Raw genomic sequence first — 16,448 nt, 5'->3', positions numbered from 1 at the left:
TATTATTATTTTTTAATATTATGTTTTTTGAATTCTTTATATATCCTGGAGATTAGTGCTTTATCTGATGTGTGGTAAAAATTTAAATGTTGTAATTTACATATACTACAGAAAAATCTTCCATGATTTCTCCACTCTAGTGAACATAAAAAATACTTTCTGATGAAGAAAGATATTTTAAGATAAAACTTCTGATTAAATTCCTCCTGTGAGAAGCTATGATCTGAATATTTGTGTCCCCACCAAATTAACATGTTGAGACCAAAGTGATGATAATAGATAGTAGGGCCTCTGGGAGGTGAATGAGATTAGTGACCTTATAAGAGAGACCCAGAGCTAGCTACTTATTGTCTTCCACCATAGAAGGACATAGCTAAAAGGATACTGTCTATGAACCAGAAAATGGGCCCTCACCAGAAATCAAATCTGCTGGATTTCCAGCCTCTACAACTGTAAGAAATCAATTTTTAATATTTTTATAAGCCCTCCAGTCTATGGTATTTTGTTAGAGCAGCCTGAACAGACTAAGACAAAAAGTGACCTGCTCACCCATTCATCCTTCCTTCCTTTTCATTAATTCTACATTATAATTACATAAACCCCTGCTTTAAAAATATAGTATTTTAATTCAATAATGGATACAAAATAATAGTCTTCTTTGGCATCAGGCTGACGGATCTTTATCATTTGCCTATGACTACACCAATCAAATGGTGGACCCTTAGTTATTTTCCTGGCTGCTCTGGGGGTCAGGGCTATAGCAGTGGGTTGGGCTGGCAGTGAGAGGTGTGGCTGGCCAGGGCCCTGGTGTGAGGAAGTGGGGAAGGGCTAGGAGCCTGCAAGCTGAGGGCTTACTTGGCACCACCACAGGCCCAACGTTTGTTCAGGGAGAATTATCCACAGAGAGAAGTGAAGAGGGTAGTACCATGAACCCTGTGTGCCCACTGTCCAACTCCAAGTCATTAACTCATGGCCATTCTTGTTTCATCTACTTCAATTCCCTCCTCTGAATTGTTTTGGTGCCAATTCTGGACATTATATAATTCTGTCCATAAGTATTATCAAATAGGTAAGAACTTTTTGCTCTACTTTAAGATAACTCAATATGAGAATAAATTATAGGGTGACCCTTTGTACCATAAAAGCATTTAATAAAAATATGAAATATGGTCTCTGCCCTTAAGGATCTTAACATTTACTTGGAGAGCTAAGATAAATGTAAATGGAAAAAAAAATCACTAAAAAGCAATCCCAATGTAACCTAACGTTAGAGGGTACTATGTAATGATTGCCGGTTCTGATTTGAATGGATCCTAGGATCTCCACAAAGTAGCTGCACATGACCTCTTAGCTTTATCTGCTTCCTCTTCTTGCACAAACCATCAGCTTCCACACAAACGAACTCCACAAGTTCTCTGCACTTTCTAGGCTCATGCCACCTCCAAGTCTTGGAACTAGGTTATCTACCCCCATATCACTACCTCTGAGCTGACCCAAATGCTTCCCCTTTTACAGACAATCCTGCATGGTCCTCCCCAAGCTCAGCCCTGTCTGTTTATAGCATTTTTTCTGCACATTTCCCACAAGGTAACCTGGCTGGATCCAGGTCTTGATATGGATAAGGTTATTCATTTATGTTATGATGGACATAAATGTTTTGAAGGCTGTGCAAATGCCACCTACAGCTCCAGGAAAGACTTTGCAGATTGAGGAAGAGCACTCTGCCAAGGGTTATGGTGGCTTAGGAGAAGAGATCCTGTGGACAAGAGTAGTGAGGGGAGGCTCACAAGACAGTAAATTTGGTTTGGTTTTGAGAGACAGGGGAGTATGAGAAGGCTCTCTGAGCAGAGAGGATTATTTAGAAGCCTGGCCAACTAAGAAACAGGATCAAGCCTTCCCACATAGTGACCTCTCTGAGAAATTCCTGGGTAGTGAGGGGAGCATGAGCAAAAAGCCCCATAATGAAATCTGATTGTGCTAGTCTGTGCTTAAAAAAGCCCTTTCTGATGGCAATCACTGCCATGGTAGACGCAAAAGCACAGGCAGAGCCTTTCTGCACTGGGTGTGCATAACTAGGCACAGAGCCAAGACATTCAAAAACCATTATGGGACAAGACAGGGAGTGATAAGGACCCTGTAGAGTGCACTAAAAAGTGTAACTCATGGGGCTCTGGGAAAGGAGAAATTAAGTTGGGAGCATCAAGAAGGGTTTCAAGGAGAAAGTGGCAAATGGGTGGTTTGTAAACAAGGGGCAGGATTTGGGCTGTGGAGATGGGAGGAAGGCAATGCAGGCGGAAGACTTGCCAAGCACACAGAACCGGGCTCAGGGGGTCTGTAGCACAGTGGGTGGGTTGAATGAAGAGAGCTTGAAGGTGGGTTTACAGAGACCCACTGAGACGGAGCCTAGACAGTGATCTGTGTGCAGAGGGGACACTGCATGCATGCGAGCAGGGCAGTGCCCAGGGCAAGAGAGTGGCTTTGGAAGGTTATTCAGGAAAGAGTGTGGGGTACGATCCATGTGGTTCAGAGGTGGAGTGGAGCTGCTGGACAAAGCCTTGTCCAGGTAATGAGGACAAGGGCCTGGGCCCAAGAGATGGGAGAAAGAACAGAGGAGGGGGAAGAGCAGGGAGTCTGGGCAGCCCCTCCCAGGTAGATGTCTTGGAAAACCAGGGTTGGGAAAAGACAACAGGAAAAAATTCAAGAGCCTTCTCTGTCCATGGTCAAATTTCATATTTTGAGTCCAGTGACCTTTGTTACTCTTGCTTTTCACTAGAAACAAAGATGCAGACAAATAGAATTTTGTTTCCATCCCATCTGACTCCATTCTAATGAGTCTCTATCTTTCTGCCATGGTTTCTCTAGCTGGCCTGCCTCTGGGAAAGGGTCTCTGTGCTGCTGACTGCACAGGCCTTGACTATGCACCTGGCTGGACAGTCTGAGAGCCCGGATTAAGCAAACTGTCTGGAAGGCTTGACAAAGTTATAATTCTCTTGCCCCGTCTTCAAGAGTTAGAAAAGAGGGAAAGAGGGCCTGGGAGAAAGTCCCAATCCATGTTTCAGAAGGAAGATGTTTTACTTAGTTCTGCACATTTTAATCAGTGATTATCAGCCCTATAAACACTGGAGTGCAATATCAATGATTTAGGAAAAAGGAAAGACTTATTGTCACTGATGATTACCTTCTGATCAGGGTCTAGGAAACATCCTTATCTAGGTTGAGCTTAGGACCCATTGACTAATGCCTGGACTTGATAGGGAGCTCTGGCCTGCAACTACAGTGACCCTGGTTAGTCCTCCTGCCCAAAGAGTGAGGCTAATAAGATGCCCCCACAGGTTTGGGAAATATAGATTCCAGAGACCAAGGACAAAATGGACTGGACTTGGGGGACTTCATGCCAGTGGCACAGCACCAACTGTTTCCCATGCACAGGACACACATGGAGGGCCACTCTGTTTCTATCTGTCCTCTCCCTATAAATTATTTGGAAAGGATATAGAAATCCTTCAACACACTAGGATTAAGGGTTTCAGCTTAGAAAAATTAACTTCAGTGAAATGCTCTGCCTCTATTCAAAATTTAGAAAAACTCGCTCTCCTCCAGGAATGTGTGTTCAATGCACCCTATATTTCCTTTTCAGTTCTGGAAATGATGGCTGGGAATGAGGTGAGGGACAGGAGTTTATGATAAGTCTGGAAAGTCATTTAGCTAACCTGCCTTCTCTGAGAGTGGAATACTCCAAGTAGGAGCTCTCTGCATCTGAACTGTTGAGCCACTGCCACATTTCATGTATCACTCATCCTCCTCTTTCTAGCGTGGCAAATCTAGATGGAACCCTACTAATTAGAACCGTCTCTATAACACATCTATTTTTGGACAAATGAACTGATAGAGAATAAGGACATATTCAGCAAGCCAATAACATATGCACACAAACTCCCGAGGAACCCATCACTGAAGTTATTATATATGCTGCCCAATTTCCCAGGCCTCATTCGCACAGGCCTCTACCAGGAGTGCTCACAGGCGGAGGAAGCAGAAACACTGCATGGGTAGGAAAAACATGCTTCGTATCTACTCTGTAAGAATTTCCCCCTTGCCAAAATGCTTGGGAAATAAGTTGTATTGAATTTGTATTTGTAGATAGATAGATAAATAAATAGTCAGAACTAAAGAAATAGGTAAATGAAAGGTACTATGTTAAAGGAGGAAACTAGAGGTGATAAGATAGTCCCTGCTTGAGAGGAGCATCCTCTCTACAAGGACGTCCAACTGTATGACACACAGTCAATTCCAAGCAGGGGGCACTTTCAGAGTTGGGCTGCCAAGTGGTGACACAGACTTGAAAGGAAAGGGTGAGCCACCAAGGCAGTAACAACTTCATCTTCAGAAGGGAGATAGGATAACTGGCCACTCTCGGAGGGACGAGGTTTTAATTTTTTACTTTTTATAAATGGATCACTCATAATGTGTACCTATCATATACATTATGAACAATGGCCATGCCTAGAAAAGGAGCTTTCTTGGACAGACCCTGCTTGGAAATAAATATAAATCCTTGGACTGAAAAACAGGATGTCTCATAAGCCTAATGCCTGGCCAATAAAATTTAACTTCCAAGATTTCAAATATTTGAAAATATCCTTTTTATTCTATCTTCTCCAAAAGTCACTTACCACTTATAAACAAAATGCCTTGAGATAAACAAGCAAACATTTATATCAGACACACAATTCTAAAACTAAATTCATTTGTGAAGCTCTCCACAGCAAGTGTTCAGACTTCCCAAAGAAACTGTTAACAGTAGGAAATGTCACATTCACTTTCTGAGGGCCACACAGAATTTCTTTTCAGCTATGACGGATTTGATTAGATCCTATTTGAAAGTTAAAAATAACATAAAACTAGCCAGGCAATGTAAGGGCATTTTCAGCTTTGGCTGACACATATTTGAAATCTGCAGCAAAACATATTATGTTTTACTCTCTGGACACTGTGTGCCAAATATATGTATGTATAAGTGAAAGTATATATATGTATGAATGTATATGAATGTGTGTGTGTGTATATATATATATATATATATATATATATACATATATTTTCAGACTTCTAAATCTGCAACTAAATTAATTTTCCTCATGTTCAAAAATTATAGTTTCTCTTTACTTTTACATAATGTTTTGCAATCCAGCCCTTTTTGTTGCTTATTATATATGTAGTATTAATTTGCAGTCATCTTATGATACAATATTGCTTCTTAAAAACACAGATGTCCTACCCCTAAAGGTTGTTAATCTATAAACAAATTATTTTCTCAAACTTTTTACTTACTTATATAATTTAAATTAGCTACAGTCTCATTTCTGAAAGTACTAAATTGTTTAAGGTATATTTAAAAGATACTTGTTTAGCTAATTCATTGCTAGATCAGAGAGAATAACTCAAAAACACAAATTGTCTCTAAGTGCTCACAGACAAATCACAGCTTTGCCTCGGGGTTCCTTGCACAGCACGTCACTAAAGTACCCACAGGGGGCCTTTTTGTTAGAGAGACCAGGGATGGAATCCATTTCCCTATTCTCAATTACTTCAAAACCATTAACTGCACATTCATTAGAATCTCCTCTAACTCATACTGTCTGGATCATCTTTTCCTTACTTTTTCTTTTTTATGAAAAAACTATCAAAAATTTTTACTACATTCTTTATAGTAAAATAAAAATACTATCCTATTCATTGAAGAAAAGTTTTAAAAGAGACTGAAATATTATTATTATGGAACTGTAAAAACTGAAACATGGTGCTCTTTCTCCCTCTAGTCCTTTTTTAAAAAAAAAAAAATATATATATATATATATATATATATATTTAGTTGTAGATGGATACAATAGCTTTATTTTATTTGTTTATTTTTATGCGGTGCCAGGGATTGAGCCCACTGCCTCAGACATGCTAGGTTAAGTGTCTACCACTGAGCCACAACTCCCCACCCCCTTCTAGCCCTTTTAGGGCTGGGGCATAGATCACATTTTAGAAGAGAAAGAAGAGGTGAACTCATTTGACTTTCATATGCAAATGAAATGGGTAAGAATTACATTATTGATTAAAAATTTTGCCTTCAGTGGAATCTGCTTAACATATCTATCACTTGCCACATTTTGTTCATTTTTAAATAATGGAGTCTATGGAATCTCCCCCCACCCTCACCCTCTCTTAACCTTTTGTTATGAACTATATCACACATCCAGAGAAGTGCATAGATATGCAAACAGAGCAACTGAGTTAGAGGATGGCAAGCACTGGAGTCTGGACAAGGGGACTCAAGGGGACCCCTTTACCACCAACCTGGCTGTTGTGGGCATCATTTCCTTGTTATTTCTCATATTTCTCTCACCTGTATCTATATTCCTCAACTCTACAGGCACGTTCTGCTTATCTCTGATGGAATTATATAGTGTGTACCCTTAGGTGTTGGGATTATTTCCTTTTACCACTATGTGTGTGAGATTCATACTGGTTAGGGTTAGCCAGTTAGGGTTCACTGCTGTGGAGCTTTCTGTTGTTTGAATATACCACAATGTACTAATTAATTCTACTGTTAATGGACAATGGGTTGTTTCCAGGGTTTGCCTATTAACAATGATGGTATGGACATTCTTACATGTGTCTCCTCATATACAAGGGCAAGCCTTTAGTTATATTCCTAAGGGTGGATCAGCAAAGAGATAATTACTAATAGCAGCTGGACTTCCAGTTTTTCAGGGCTCCATTCAGAGAAGATTTTTAGACTGATAGTAGGCATCACTCTTTCCCTGAGTGCAAGGAAAAGTCATGCAGAACATAGAGATGGTTCCAATCAGGGTCAGAAACCTGGAGTCTGGGCCTACATCTGCCTCACCAGCCTTGTGACCTAGGACAAGTCAATTTTCATTTCCCTACTGATAAAATAAAGGGGTTGAAACAGAGCTTCTGAAATACCTCTTTTCTCTCCACTATAATGACTGATGGTGAGCAAAGGGATGTTTTTTGGTCTATTTCCTTGAGAAGTGAGAAAGCCCACACCTATATCCTTTTGTACTTAACATTCCCACAAACCCTAAGGCTTACACTGGAGAAAGGCCCCAGTTTGATGTTGCTCCTTAGAAATGATTCTGAGAATATTCTTTTAAATCATTTTAAGATGGTTTTCGTTAGGCTGGTCTGCTGGAGGTGAGACATGCGAGACAAATCAAAACAACCAAAAAAAAGAAAGAACTAGGCATCCTGACATCCTGACACTTGGCCGCTTTTGTTAAAACTTAAAAATATCGCACGCAGTGCTCATATGCAGAAGACAAAAGTAGACAAGGAAGTGGCTTCTCCTGTTTCCTCTCTAGGAGTGATTTACATTCCAAACCATCCCCCCCCCCCCCCCCCCGCCACTTTTGAGATCCAGAATCATGCTCAATTTTAAGGAGTTAACCCATCTGCATGGAATTGAGAAGTCTTTTTAATAAATAGACTTACTAATGCTCTAAAGGGCCTTAGAACCACCAGAATCAGGGAACAGTCTATAATACTAAGTTTTTAGTTTTTGTATATTGAGAATAGGAAACATGGGCAAAAGAAAAGTACAATAAAAGACATTCAGTTAGGCTGGTTCAGCCTCACTTTGTACCATATCAGTAAAATATTTACCGGCCTAGTGGGGCAATTATGAGTTAGATTAGATAACTTGGTTTTGTGTTCATGGAAAATGGTGAATAAACCATGAATTATTATAAATCAAAACATTTTTTAGAGTATTGCTATGCTTCTTTCCAATGTAAAAGAACAAGCTATCTAATTGACTGACTATTGACACTCAGCAATCTGGGTTCTGAAAGGTCAGATCAGCGGAGCCTTCTCTGGCCTTAGGTCCTCCCTTTGCTATTTTGAGCCAAGGGGCTTTCTATTTCTCAAAGGGAGAGATGATATCAGCTCTGTGTCCTGGAATCACTCCAACTTTTCTCCAGACTTGCAAATTTTTCTGATATCTTTCCAGGAGTAAGGTGTAAGAGTTCTTTTTGTTTTTTGGTACCAGGGATTGAACCCAGGGGTGCTTAACCACTGAGCCACATCCCCAGTTCTTTTTTAAATATTTTATTTAGAAACAGGGTCTCACTGAGTTTCTTAGGGCCTTGATAAATTGTGAGGCTGGCTTTGAACTTGTGATCCTCCTGCCTCAGCCTCCCAAACTGCTGGGATTACAGGTGTGCGCCACCGCACCTGGCAAGATATAAAAGATCTTAATAGACAGCACAATGGAGCATTCACATATGTTGCTCTCTGACCCTTCCCTAGCTAATGAGGATAAGTGGCCTTCCATTTGCACTATTGTTAATGTACGCACTTGAAGTGAGAAGTGTCAGATTGTAAATTAGGGGCTCACAGCCCTCTACTAATACAGTGCATGGAAAGGACCTTGAGCCATTGCTTTGATGTTCAGAATTGATGGCTTTAGTTCTTGTCTTTGTTCTAGAAAAGTGAAGTTGACACAGATAAGCGAAACACTAACATTTACTAAGGATCACTGAGTTTCAGTGTGTAGGAGATTTGACAAATACAGACTGGTCCTTATTTCCTAACTTCTCCAGCTGGAAAACACAGCTGTGAGACAGACCTGTCCTTGAGGTGATAAACTGATGCACAGTGAGGGTTGCATAACTTGCCCAGGCTATCCAAGTGGGGCAGCCCTGATTCACTCTCCGGGCCTAGGGCAACCCGCCTGCCTGTCCTCCTAGGCCCATTAGAGTATTGGCTTCAGGGTCTGTACTCTGTCCACAGCCCTTTCTCATTTCAAGAAAAATCTCAGCATTCCGAAGTTCCCAGGGTTTGGTAGTCTCCTTCCATGGCTTCCCCCTCCTCTGCCCATTTGCATCCCCAATTTGCTTAAGATTCATTCCTCACTTTTGAAAGGAAGTAGGGAAGCTGTTTCTTTGAATGTTACTTTAGACATCACGCTCTCCTGAATGGAGGGGCTCTTTAAGGGATAACCACTGAGTGCTGCTGGGGCAGGAGCTGCTCAATCAGCATTAGATGAACAAATAAATGAAAGGCAAGAAAATCCCTGTTGCAAACAGTAGATTTGTAAAAAGAGAAATGTTAGCCACTGGATGTCGGAGATGTTGACTCAAAGACTTGGAGGTCTAAGGACTGAGAACACCTTAAATATATATAATGATCATGGGATCATATGGTTCTTGTACCCCATTGCGTCCTGACTTGGAAAACCCTCAGTACTGGATTTGGGGTTTTCTCTTCACCAGGAACTCCTAACAATGAGGCTATATGAGGGAATGCACAGAATATGTACAAAGAACGAGCATGCTCACTAGTTTTTCTCTTTCAGGTGCTGTAAGTTGGAGCTAGGAGTCAGGTAGCCAGAGATGAAGGCGAATCTTTTACAGTACCTACCTGCTATTATTTTACATGTCTGTATCAGCCAAGAGAGTGCCGAATGCACAGCTGATAAGACTGATATTTAGTTAATGGCATAGGTTGTTAAAAACAATGAAATGAACAAAACATACTCTAAATATTTTTATTAGTAAATTCATCTAATGGACATTTTTAATAAAAGAGTATACTTTTCATTTCCAAAAATATGGTCTTTTGCTATAAACATATTATAATTGAATAAAAAAAAAAGAATATTCTTGACAAAAAGTTACCACCCACTTCAGTCTGTGCAACATTCTGGGATACAATTGAAACCATGGACACAATGGTCTAAAAGCAATTCAAGTTCACAAAAGCTTATCTCCCTGTGATGAATAAAGAGAATGATTCATTCATTTACCCTTTATGGAACCAGTGTGTCTCTTCAGGGCTCAGATTATGAGCAAAGTCACCAGCTGGCATAGGCCAAGAGCTGGCTTTGTGACCATAAGCACATTTTTAGCTAATAGAAGCCACAACAGGCCAGGGTAACAGTGCTCACTGATAGTAACTGTCTACTTGTATAGCCTAAGATAGTCAAAGCTAAGAGTTTAACAAAAAGTATCTCTAAAGGGGGACAATAAGTTGAAGGAATTCACTCCTAAATTTTATTGAGTATATTCATTAACTATTATATTTAATGACAGAGAGAGAAAGGACAATAACAGTAGGACTACAAAGGGACCCATTTATAGTGTCCTGTTATAGGGACTATTGAAAATTAAATAAGGCTGTCTCTAGCTGCTACTGCTATCAATTAGCCAGCAACCACGTCCACAGCCATAATAACTGCCACATGCAAGTTGTGTGTTTACCTCTGGGCTAATTCCAAACACAGGAGACGGCACTGAGCACACAAGTCTGTGACAGAATGCCTTGCTCCACCAACTTCGCTTTACAAAATCAAACGATTCAATACGTCAGAATATTTTGGATAATGTAGCCTAGTTCCGTTCCTTACACATATGAACTGGATTATACACTTGGCAATGATTTAACCTTCCTTCACCCAAACCATTTCTGTGCCACACAACTACATGCTCCTCTTTTTGTTCCTTCCAGCTTCACAAAGTTTAAACAATAACCAGTTTATGCTGCCAATAAGGTGACTGTGTCATGTTTAAAGGCTTTCATTTTTGAAAGTAAAAAGGTCCTGTGAAAGTGAGACTTAAGGTTGAAAGATGAAGATGTCAACATGAAAAAAAAAAAATCCCATGTCCAAGGGTTGTCTTTTAATATCAATGAAAGTAGCTCCCAGACTCACTCCACTCCTGCCTGTTCCTTGTGGTGTTGCTCAGACGCTGGTATTGATGGGGTTCCCAGGGACAAAGCCTGTAGTGCTGACCAATAATAGTTAATGCTTCTCCTGAACTTAGGAAGAAGTCATATTTCGTCAGTGAGGTTTGGCAATGTGGAAAATGCTGTAACCAATTTCATTTCCTGATAAATGAATGGTCCATAGGGAAAGTCAGCCAGTGAGTTTGGGAACTTCACTGAAAGGTTCCTTAAAAGATCCAGCCTGTCTCTGCTTATCACTGCTGGGCCAGACAGCCCCATGCTAACAGGGAGCTGCCAGGCTCCATTTCCGGCCTTGCTGAAGCACCAGTGATTACCTCCGCCCGCCCCCCCCCCAGCACCCCACCCCCATGCATGCAGTATCCTCTAGGAAAGGAGGCCAGTGTCCCTTATATCAGATGAGGTTTTAATCTGTATGTGCCTGTTAAAATTATTTTAGAAGAACAGGCTTAAAGTCACCATCATTTAAACTTAATCCCCTTTATCCAGCCCCAAATGAAATATTCTTAGCTTTCAGTTTCAATTCAGAGTTGGAGAAATGCAATGTATACACTCACGCACACACTCAGATACACAAGAGGAAAACTCAGAGTCAACCTGAGGGGAGTTACAAAGAATAGCAAGTATCTCAAAGTGTTGAAAAAAATTCACCTAAAATGTGAAAAACCTCATTAATCACAAGATCATTTATATTTTAGGCTTGAAATGATTACCTTTGTGTTTGAGAAAACTAAAAGCCAATTGTCATAAATACAGTCCTATATGCTGAATTTATGCTTAATTTTTTTTAAAACTTAAAAGAAGATTTTTTTTTTCATATTCAGAATTGGTTAAAGCATATACTCGAAAGTATGTTTACTGAATTTAAATAACTTTTTGTCAAAGGTTCACTTGACAGATTTAAGGTATCTAATTTGGGCTTACTTAGAATGCATATGTGGTTACCCTCCATAAAATACTCAAATGAACACTTGGAGGCAGAAGGGGGAAAGTCTTAAATAATGGCTTCAGGCAGGCCCTAATTATAAAAAATAAAGAAAACAAAGTCTGAAACTCGAAAGCTTTCCGGAGACTGGCAGGCTCAGGCTGGCAGTGGGGCGCCTGGAGCTGATTAGCCTCACCCTGCAACATGGCCCAGCATCGAGGAGGAAGCACTGGAGGTCTGCAGAGAGGGAGACACTAGCTTCATCCACCAACAGAAATGAGGCATACGATAATGGAGGAGGGAGCACCATGAAGCCCTTCAGCTTCCTCGGTAACCATTTAAATACATTTTCTCCTCTTCCACGATTTTGGGACCATAAGACTCTTTGTTGACTTCAATTTTAGACCCTTGTGACACTGAGTGGGTCTGTCTCCAGGGCCAGGCCAGGGATAGAAGGGTCTGTGCACTCCCCTGCAGGGAGTCAGCATCATGATTTATTAAGATCAAATAATTTGCCAAATATGGTGGTACACACCTATAATCCCAGTGGCTCAGGAGGCTGAGGCAGGAGGATTGCGAGTTCAAAGCCAGCCTCAGCAACAGCAAAATGCTAAGCAACTCAATGAGACCCTGTCTCCAAATAAAATACAAAATAGGCTGGGGATGTGGCTTAGTGATTAAGTGCCCCTGAGTTCAATCCCTGGTACAAAAAAAAAAAAAATCAAATAATTTGATAACAACAACAACAAAAAAGACAAAAGGAAAAGCCAGTTCCCTAGGCTTTTAAAACCAGCTGAGGTGTCAGTTGAAAAGGATAACCACCTTCACACCAGGGCTCTTTAAGTCTCCATCATTTAAAGAGTAAAAGTAGCTGGGTGTGGTAGAGCATACCTGAAATTCCAGTGACTCAGGAGGCTGAGACAAGAGGATTGCAAGATCATGGCCAGTCTGAGATACTCAATGAGCCCCTGTCTCAAATTAATAATAATAATGGATGGGGATGTAGGTCAGTGGTAAGATGCCCTGTGTTCAATGCTCAGTACCAAAACAAACAAAACAACCAAATAAAAATAAGTAAGTTTCTAAGCATTATTCTTATGAATCACATTAAATTTCAATCTATATATATGAGAGTTGGGCATGGTACTTATTTTTTTTTTGTAATTGTAGATGGACAACATTCCTTTATTTTATTTGTTTATTTTTATGCCGTGCTGAGGATCAAACCCAGTGCTTCACCCTGCCAGGCAAGGGCTGTGCCACTGAGCTACAGCCCCAGCCCGGGCATGGTACTTTTAAAAACAGAAAATAAGCAAAACTGGAAAAACTGAAAGGCTTAATTTAAAAATAGAGCTTGTTACCTGTGGTGGGAGAATTAGTCTATTTTCTAACATGAAGGCTGAATTGGTTAAAGGATAACCATCAGTACTTTGTAGATCAGAGCTACAAATAACTCTGGAGTTTAATGGCCAAAGCAAATCTGAGACCTCCAGTGAATCTCAAGAACCATTTCTTGTAAATATTCTGCAAAGCACATGAGTTTCTTATACAATAAATTCCAAGAGAACTAAATGTTCTTCTGTTTGCTTCTGAATGTGACTGCTTTCAGACGGTCTCAAATTCAGCAGCCAGATGGAATGGCAGTGAGGGGGAGAGGGGTGGAAGGCTGAAGGCTGATATGTTGAGGCTGCCATGGAGCAGGCCTGATGGGACTAGACTCATGGAGTTCTGATAGCAGAGGATACTGAAGGGCCGTGAGGGAGGGGGAAGAACAGGATTCTCCTCAGACGCTCATCAACCGCACATCCTGGAGGTCAGAGACCTGGCTTCAAATTCTGCCTCTGTGCTGGACAGGATCAACAAGGCCTCTGCTGCCAGTGAATGACGACCCTTGACCCGTGGGTCTGGACACAGGAATCTGAGGCACTCTTAAGTAGGCCTCAGAGAGATTCCCCCTATTGGTATGCTTCTCCCCGCTTCCAGGTTCTCCTGTATCAATGCAAGTCATAAAATTCCCCTAAGGGCTGAGGTGTGGGTCCTATGGAAGAGATGGTGCTGGTGGTGAGAGGCAGGAAGGGCCGACAGGCCTGCGTGTGGGAGGTGTGCATGCTCCTCCACTCCCACATCTCCTACTCCTTACACGTCTTTCCAGGTTGTTATCTAAGCACCAGGGTCACTCAGAAATATTTAATTAAAGTGAGCAAGTATCTCTGTTTTAGAGATGAGGATATGTAGGGACAGAGAGAGATTCAGTGAAGGGGAAAGGGCATCAATGACAGGGTCAAGAGGAAAATACACGTATCTGGAGTCTTACTGGGGGCCCTGGAAACAGTTATGGACTAGACCACAGACATAGCCTCCTGCCCATATTTTGATGGTGGGGCTCATGGGTAATGCTATGAAATGCCAGAAATTTTCCAACACTGAGAATTCAAAACATTTACTACTGTGAGTCTTGGAAACAAGGAACGGGCAGTTGAAGTTGCGAGGTAGGGAAGCCGAAGGATCAAAGACTGTTTACTCTGTTTTGTAGAGAAAAAAGTTTTATGAAGTGCTCCTACCAGTGGAAGACATAATTATTATTTTCTGCTGGGAAACTTTCTGGCTGGTTTACAGTAAAGATCTAATATAACATGGGAAGAGTTTGGACCCTATACACTTAAAAGTCTGCTAACACATATTTTCCTGTCGAGGCTGGGGCAATGTTTACCTTCTAGTTTGATAGGGCAATGTTGGAAAAGTGTTAGCAGGGCACCCTGTTACTGTAGAAGCAGCATAACAACATTAAAGAACATTTTAACAAAGCAAAGCAAAGCACAGCAAAACAGGCAAACAACCCACCCACCCTTAACCTTACTCTAAGTAAGCAAATTTTTATTTTTCATTTTGGGGAATAATCTTTTTGTCTCTCTGTGCTTCTTTCTCTGTATAAATATGAACAGAGTTGCAATCATATGAAAAACATTATGATGTTTTAAACTTGAGTCTGGAAGACACATTAAGAAAAACTGCCATGCCTTTCTACTCATAGATGACAGAAATTATTTCCTACTTTTGATTTATTCTCCATGCTACAGAGATTATGCCAAAAGTAAACTACTGAAATATGTTTGGTGAAATATACTATTGTAATTGTTCAAGTAATTCACAACTCCATTTAACAGAAAGCACTGTGTTGTTCAGGTTTTGAGGCTACAGTCACATAAAATGATTTTTCTGGAGCCATTTTACTTTCCATTAGCTATCATATAAATATGTAGTAACAGTAGAAAGTGCACAATGCTTACATCCTGAAGACACTGGGAAGGGTGAACCGTACATTCCGCTTTAAAACAACCCTTGAAGGTACTGCAAAAATATGGTATCAGTTACTGCCAGAATTCTCCCTGGGACTGCCACAGAGAGGTGATGGATGCCACAGAACACATAGCTGCTGTCAGCCCCCATCACTTTTTGACAGATAATAAGCTTAGGTGGAAAAACTTTTTTTTTTTTTTTTTTAATTCCACATTAAAAAAAGCTCATTTTTTGAGAGTGGGTATTACATAGCTTTTATTCTCTGTTATAAGAACTGGCTCTGGGCTGTATAATGAGAATATGGAGGAATAATGGTCTTACGTCCTTCTCAGGAGCTTAGCTTATATAGTTCCTTTTTCTAAAATCTAATCTCTTTAAATGCTCTCTAACCATGAATTAGTTCCTTTTTCAACCTGCAAAACACATAGTACCCTATACAACGTGAAAGCTTCAAGTACTTTTTGGCAATTTTTTTCTGGTCTCCAATTATATTTTTTAGCTGAACTCTGACCAAATACTTTGTTTTCCTCTCTTCTTTACTTTGTTCATTTAGTTTTTTTTTTTTTTAATGTGGTACTGGGGATTGAACCTGGTGCCTCATGCATGCTAGCAAGTGCTCTACCTCTGAGCCACAACCTCAGCCCACTCCCGCTTCTTATTGAGGATTTCAAACAATAAAAGTGTTCAATTTTATTACTTATACACAACCATGTGATCATTGCCACAATCATATACAGAATAGGTCACTGTGCACTTGATTCCTTACAGTGTCCAAGGTAGTCGTGGCTCTACTTTCTGCCACAGCTTTGCTTTTTTTGAAAGCATTTAGTGATTTCTAATCATGTGATGATTCTAATGGCTTTTTTTTTTAAGATAAGTTCTATGGCTCAGAATAGGGTTTACTTTGGAAAATGTACCATGTACATTTGAAAAGAACGTGAATTCTGCCACCATTACAGGAAATACTCTAAGAATATCAATCAAATCAAGGTGGCTGAAAGGATCTTTCAGATCTCTTATGTCTTCGCTGATTCTTTTGGTCTAGTTCTACCAATTACTGAGGAAGGGATGTTAAATTCTCCAGCAAAGATAGTGGATTATCCATTTCTACCTTCAATTCTGTCAACTTTTTGTTTGATGAAACTTTGTTACTGGATATGCATTTGCAATTATTCTATCTACTTGTGGTACAGTCCCTTTAATCATTATGTAGTATCACCCTTCACCTTAGGTCTTGTTTTAAAATCTGTAGTAGATATTAATACATTTACTTTAACCTTATACTCTCGGCTCACATGGTATCTCATGTCCCATCCATCTGCTTTCATACTAGTTTTATAAGCAAAATATGTAGTTTTGTAGACAGCATGGAGTAGGGTCTTATTTTATCTACCTCACAATATTGCCTCTTATGAGTTGATTTTTTTTAAAATTTAATTTTATTAGCTACATATGACATTACAATGATCTA

At 40.2% G+C, this 16,448-nt stretch overlaps 1 protein-coding gene across 3 annotated transcripts in view; it reads right to left on the bottom strand.

Annotated features, from left to right (window-relative positions):
• The window catches only part of Dym (dymeclin), a 337,787-nt gene that overhangs the window by 14,911 nt on the left and 306,428 nt on the right, over window positions 1-16,448 (bottom strand). The gene's annotated exons all lie outside the window — the stretch shown is intronic.

This window comes from Ictidomys tridecemlineatus, chromosome 13, assembly GCF_052094955.1.
Source record: "Ictidomys tridecemlineatus isolate mIctTri1 chromosome 13, mIctTri1.hap1, whole genome shotgun sequence".
NCBI lineage: Eukaryota > Metazoa > Chordata > Mammalia > Rodentia > Sciuridae > Ictidomys > Ictidomys tridecemlineatus.
The sequence above is the reverse complement of the archived record's forward strand: the minus strand, read 5'-3'. Positions and strand labels throughout refer to the sequence as shown.